At 56.5% G+C, this 6,497-nt stretch overlaps 1 long non-coding RNA gene across 1 annotated transcript; it reads left to right on the top strand.

Annotated features, from left to right (window-relative positions):
• Positions 1 to 1,890: 1,890 nt before the first annotated feature.
• On the top strand, positions 1,891 to 5,469 carry LOC130454933 (uncharacterized). Its single transcript, XR_008912689.1, has 2 exons — positions 1,891 to 2,976; positions 3,186 to 5,469. It is a non-coding gene; the product is annotated as an uncharacterized LOC130454933 (long non-coding RNA).
• Positions 5,470 to 6,497: the final 1,028 nt, after the last annotated feature.

Here is a 6,497-nt window from a genome sequence, read left to right as displayed (position 1 = left end):
GGGCCTCCGGGAACTGGGGAGCAAAGTTTGCCCCCTGAATTTCCCTCATCTGGCATTCAGCATTCCTGGGAGAAGGGCCAGACACACTGGCCAGGGGGCCAGGACCCTAAGTCAGGACCTCTGAGATCAGCCTCGGGCCGCCCCAGCCCCTGCCCTGGCCCAGGAGCTGGGCCAGTCTGATATTATCCTGCATCCAGTGCAGAGTCTTAGATCTAGTCAAGAATGTGGGCTCCATTCTGGACTTTGCTACTTATCCCCCATGTGACCTTGGGCAAGTGACTTCCCCTCTCCCGGCCTCAGTTTCCCCATCTGTAAAAGGAAGATATTGAATTAGATGGGCAAGGAGGCATCCCAGAACACTGACAGGAGAGTCACGGGCCTAGGGTTCAAGTCCTGCCCATCATACACTCCCTGTGGAACCATAGGCGAGTTCTTTCTTTAGCCTGTTTGTGCCTCCATAAAACAAGATGGCGGAACTAAATGGGCTTCATCAGTCTGTCTGGGGAAGCCAAGGCAACTCATTCTTAAAAGCAGGTTTTTAAACAATTGAAGGAAATGGGTCGGAAGGTTCTAAAAGCCCTTTCCACCCCAGAGTTGATGATGCCTTCCAGTTGTTGCCCGCTAGATGACGGGCATCAGGAAGACCGAGTTCAAATGTGGCCCTGGCTGTGTACAAGCTCAGTGTCCCTGGGCCAGTCACTTCACCTCTGCTTCCTCAATTGTAAAATTGGATGGGGGAGCCTCCAGCTTGCCCAGATCTGGGCCTGCAGGCCGCTTGGGGGCGCACGTGACCCTCGCCTTCCGCCTCTGGCCCCTGTGAGGGACCTTGTGTCTTGTTTTGGGGTCCCAGCACTGTAGCTCACTGCCGGGCACATAAGCAGCATCTCATAATGGATTGTCCTTCTTTTCTGTTGCCAGAGGTCTCTTAGGGGATGGAATGGTTAGACTCAGGGCCCTCCTCACCCATCTTCCACCTTTCGGCTCTCCCTGGGCACAGGGGACCCCCAGGGGCCAGCCAGGCCAATGCCAAAGCCCCCCCCCCCCCCCCCCCCGCCAGGCACACAAGTTAGGGGTGAATCGGGGATGGTGGGGGAAAAGCCGGATGGATTGGAGGGACACCAGGGGTGCCAGGAGGCAGGGGTGAGGCGGATGGGAAATGGAAGCTCCAGTTTCAGGAACCAAAGCAGGAGGTCAGTGGGGCCTGGCCCCAGGGTGCCTAGAAGGGAGTCAAGTGTCAGAAGCCTGGCAAGGGAGGAAGAGGCTGGGTCACCCCTGTGAATGTCAGTTTTCACTTGACTCTGGAGGGAACAGGGAGCCTGGGGAGCTCCTTGAGCAGGAGGCCCCCCACAAGAGAACTGGACTGGCTGAGCTCTAAGCCCCTCCCCCACGGGCCTCAGTTTCCCCATGTGTACAAAGGCGGGGCTGGTCCGGCAGGGCTACAGAGGGGAGGAGACGTTGGCCCTACCCCATCTAGACCTCAGTTTCTCTCCGTCCCACTTTTCTTTCCAACAAAGGTTCTGCCCCACCCCCTCGTTCCAACCACCTCCAGAGAGGCACAGGGCTCGTTCTGCGCAAGCGCGCTGAGCCTCCGGTCCTGGGTCCTGGGGAGCGCGCGGGAGGAAGGGGGAAGGGCACTGACGTCAATGGACAAATCACGAGGCTGCAGCTGCTACCACCCCCGCCCAGAGTCAGGCGCCTCTCTGCACACGGCCCCAAGATGACTGTGCATTCCTCCTCCCCTACTACTCCCCCGCCCTTCTGGAGGACGCGGCGCCCTCCAGAAGTCATGCGGTTCCACAGCAGAGATCCGTCCGCCGGCCGCGCCTTGAAGGTCGCCGGGCCTTCTTTCCTCTTTGTTTTGAGAGCAGTGAAACTTGGTGTCTGGGTTGGGGCTCGGTGGCTCCCCCCGTTAAAAAAAGTGGGGTTCCCGAGGTCTAACCTAGAAGTATATGCACATTTCTAGTTCATGTCCTTAGTTTGCATGTCCTTAAGTTTGCAGATTGCGGCAGGGTACTGCAGGGCCTTAAAGGGTGGAGAGCAGCGGAGGGGGGTGTAGGGCTCCCTTCACCCTGAACCCCGAGTCTAAGACTTTGAATTCGAAGGGGAAAGGGCGTGGATGGAAATTTGAGAGAGGGTGAGACCAAGGACAAAGGTCTGAGGGGGACTATTTTCTAACGCGGCCGCGGAAGAATCGTTCCGATGAACGTCCTCTCAGCGATGCGTCCCTGAACAGTATATAAGCGGTTCTTAGAGTGGCCTTGGTTTCATAGTGTAGGAGGGCGGTTAGCGTAGCGTTCTTCTAGGACTTCGAGCAGATGAGCGCCAGACAGGGCTGGGTGGGGGTGTTAGAAATGGCCCAGGTAGAGGAAGGAGACCGGGTCTCAAGGAGAAAAGGGCACTTTTTAGGAATCTCTAGCGAGCTGAGCGGGGTATGGAGGGGGAAGAGAAAAGAGGGGAGGGTGGAGGAAAAGAGTTGTGAGGGTTGAGTCGGCTGCTTTGAGAGTTGCTATAGTGAGATGTAGAAGTCACGGTCTAAGTTGAGCCACGGCTGGGTGGACGAGGAGAGAAAGGAAGCGTGTATTCTGAAAGGGCACCCCCTGACATTCGGGCTCAGGGAGGCGAAGGGGTGCCCTGGTTTGTATGGAGGGAGGAGAAAGTAGTGCTGCAAGGGGAGGCTGTTCCATAGACGGGACTGAGACTCAAACGTCCCCGGCGCCTTGTATTGGCGTAGCCTGAGAGGGAAGGAGCAGATGGCTCCGTTTATAGAAGGATATCGGAGAAACTAGAATGCTGGGTTTGCTCGGGCTGGTTTGGGGGGGGAGGGCAGCTCGAACATATCATGCCAGCAGTCACTTTTTTTTCCAGGCGAAGGGTCTGTGGACCATCCTGGGGGTGTGAGACTGGCAAAAAGCCCCAGGAGGTGCTGCTGAGCACAGACCTTGTGGAAAAGAACTTAGCTCCTGGAGGCTCAGGGTGGTATGTAATGTGTTGGCGAGACGGGGCGTCCCAAGCCAGGGAGGGCTGTATACAGTGGCTCCTGGGGGCTCCCGGACAGCTCCACTAGGTAGGGTTGTTGTAAGCACTTACTCAAGTGATGCCTAGGTGGCGCTGCAGGGAGAAAAGTGCTTGTAAGTTGCTGGGCCGGGCAAGGGGAGGGGGTGAAATTGACACGTTTTCTCTTGCAGATGGCAGGATTCTGCGTGGGGAACCTCTTTCCTATTCTAGGTTGGAAGCTAACCTCTTTAGGTGTGACGTAACCATCTGCTCCCTCTACCTCTGCTTCTCCTTCCTTTAGAGCAGTCGATAAGTTCAGGTTTTAAGTTCTTTCTGGTTCTGGTGAGGCGTAAGTAAATGAGGGGAATATGGCCTATCGGTGGTACGTCATTGGCTTGGAACTGAGCTGACTTAGCAGCCGCGGGGCGTGCTGTGGCCCCCCCCCAGGCTTTGGGTGGGGCAGAATTGTAAGGTTGGAGGCGCCCCACCCCATATCCGGAATGGGACAGGAAGCTTCTTCAAGGAGCTCTGGGTATTGAGAGATGGAGTGGGGGTGGGGGGACGCCAGCAAACAGACTTTCCCCCCCTACTTGAGCTGACTGGTCGGGCTGGGTGGCTTTAAGCAACCTGATTTCTAGCTGCTACATTCCTGAGGGCCTTTTCCAGTAAAGTAAATGCTTTTTGGAACCTGATTGATTATAGTGTTCATCCGGACCATCTGCTGACCCCATCAGAAATGGAGGGAGCAGTTTGCCCATTGAACCCCTAGCGAGCAGAGCAGCAGGGAGAGAGCCGAACCAGAAAGCTTGTTTCCTTGTCTTCAGAGCCTTTGAGGAAGTTCTGGTGTTGAGGTTGCCACATTTTAAGTTCTCGGCGGAGTTAATTCCTCCCCAGCTGTCTGAGCAACCTCAGGAAAGAGTGGAGCCAGTGCACGGCCTGCGCCTGCGCCGCGGGTGTGTTGAGGCCCAGAGCCCTTCGGGGGGTGGGGTTTGCTGGCACGGGCCACCTTCCGAGCGGAAGCTTCGCCTAAGTAATGACCAGTTGGGTGCCACGAACTTGTAGCAGCAAGACGACACAGCAGTAAACTGGGCCGACGCTACCAACCGCTGTAAGAATAAGAGCAAAGATTGCCCGCGATGGACCCCGCCACCGCGAGGCCTCGTGCGGACGGCCAGATGAACTGAAGGGCAGGCACTCTCGCGAGAGCTAAATCGTGCTGGAGGGAGAGGGCGGGTTTAGGCGGGGAAGGGTCGGGCTGACTCCAGGCTTAGAGAAGTAGTGAAATTGGGGGGGGGGCGGGGATCGCTATGGGTCAGTCATTGGCTCTTCGGCTTCAGATGCCAGGTTGGGCGGGGCATTAAGGCATGGGAGGGGGAGGGGAAAAGGGAGGTGCCTCTAGGGGGTGGGAGGGCAAGCATCGAGGGGGAGGGGAAAAGGGAGGTGCCTCTAGAGGGAGGAAGGACAAGTATCGAGGGGAAGGGGAAGTGCCTCTAGAGGGGTGGGAGGGGCAAGCATCGAGGGGGAGGGGAAAAGGGAGGTGCCTCTAGAGGGAGGGAGGAAGGACAAGTATCGAGGGGGAGGGGAAAGGGAAGTGCCTCTAGAGGGGTGGGAGGGGCAAGCATCTTTGGGGGCGCGGGCGAGAACTCTAGCCCTGGTTTTGGAACCGGAGATGTAGGTTTATTAAACGAGGGAGGGCAGGGTTGGCTTGGGTTTTTCTGTAATGAAATGGCAAACGGGAGGAAACCCCGAGTACTCTTTAAAAGGAAAGAAGCTCCCCTGAGACTGCTTGGTGTTCTCCGGGCAAACCATGGGAATCCACAGAGTGGAGGGCAGCCTGGAGGCCTCGTGAAGGCGATCCTGTGTTGCTAGTGAACCCGGTGGGAGCAGGGCTTGTTGGAAGGGTTTTTAAGTGCTGGAAGGCCAGCCGCGGGGCTCTGCTTGTAACGGCGATCGCGGCTCATTGTAAACCATAATAAAGGACTCCAGAACCACCTGTGCTGTGAACTTGGGGAAGGCGGCGCTCTTGGGCTTTTGGACTGATTTTCTCTGTAACCAGCCGAATGTGAACGGGACTTTGGGGACTGGAAACCGAGGGTCGATTTTGTCCATTGGAGACGTCCTTGTTAGCTCTTAGCTCGCTGGTGCGGGTGGTTTTTGCAGTCTTATTTTGTGATGAAATGACCGAAAGGGTAGAGAAGTGACTTTGTATCGTGTTCTTCCACCAAAACAGCCTTCCAGTGGGGCGTCCAAGATGGGACCTAGAGAGCCCCTTGGCCCACGCTTTGGCCCTGGGACTGTGGATGGGCCGTTTTGGTGCATGATACAAACTGCTTAGGAAAGGGTAGACGCTACCGGGGGAGGGGGGGGTGCGGTTGCTAAGAATGTTCTGTACTTCCCAAGAGCTGGTATGTTTTGTACATGACTAACGTTTTTCTCCCTTGAACAGCACCAATAAAAGTTTGAAAGTTTCCTGTTGCTATTGTATGTTTCTCCCCTTTCTGCCTGTACTTCTGCTGCCTGGAACAGGCCCTTAGGCTTGTCTCTTGTCATCTGCACTAAATGGTAGCAGCCTGCCCTTTGGCTGTGCTCATTCCCCAGTTGTGTTCCTTCTGTTCCTGGAATGTACAGCCCAGCCTGGCTGCAGAGGAGAGGGAGGCCTCGGGCCTAGCTTGGGGGGAGGGGGGGCTGGTGGGCGGGGTCACTAAGGCTTTGGAGTCCCCAGGGAGAGGTTTCTCCTAACCCCCCCCCCCTTGCTTGGTACCACTGAGGCCTTCCCTTGGAGATGGAGTCTAATGTTTTCTACCTGGGCCCCTAAGGGTGGCGGGGCGGATGTAGGTGCTTAGATGCTTGCAAGAGTTTTGCTGAAAAGGGCTGGATGGTAAGTGGGAGGTAAGGCCTGGCGCTCCTGCCTGGGAGCCCTCCCCTTACAAAGGCAGAGATCGGAGCTGTGTGGCCTGAGGAGGCCAGAAACGAATCTCCACCTCCTGGAGCAGGTCCAGACGCTCCGTGAACGCCATTCAGACCCCTGCCAGGACTTCTCAGGTGAGCCGACTTGTGTGTGTTGGGTTTTGTTGGTGATTCCACAAATGGGTTAAAGCCGGAATCTCGGCTCCTCGACTCGGTGACTCTGAAACTGCTTTTACTTCTCTGATAGGTGGTGAGTGGTCAGACGTCGGCATCGGTCACAACGGGGCGCCTCCTTGGAAGGGTTGGGGTGAAAGCCCGGACACTTGGGGAAACCGTTCAGTAATTCCCAAAGCGATGTCAGATGGGACAGTTGGGAGCCCACTAAAGCTACTGGTGGGCTCCGGTGCCCCCATTAACCCCCCTAATGGTTTGCACCTTTTTGTGCTGCCCACCGTGGGCAGCATCCGCCTACCCGCACTCTTCAGTACTATGTTAGCTGCCAGCCTTGGCACATCCTTAAATTCCTCTAGTCACCGTGTCTGTAGACCCGCCGGCTCTCCCAAGTGTCTCCTGTGGACCCTCCTGTGGTTCAAGCA

Source organism: Monodelphis domestica, chromosome 6 (assembly GCF_027887165.1).
Source record: "Monodelphis domestica isolate mMonDom1 chromosome 6, mMonDom1.pri, whole genome shotgun sequence".
Lineage (NCBI taxonomy): Eukaryota > Metazoa > Chordata > Mammalia > Didelphimorphia > Didelphidae > Monodelphis > Monodelphis domestica.
This window is presented reverse-complemented; position numbering and strand designations above follow the sequence as displayed.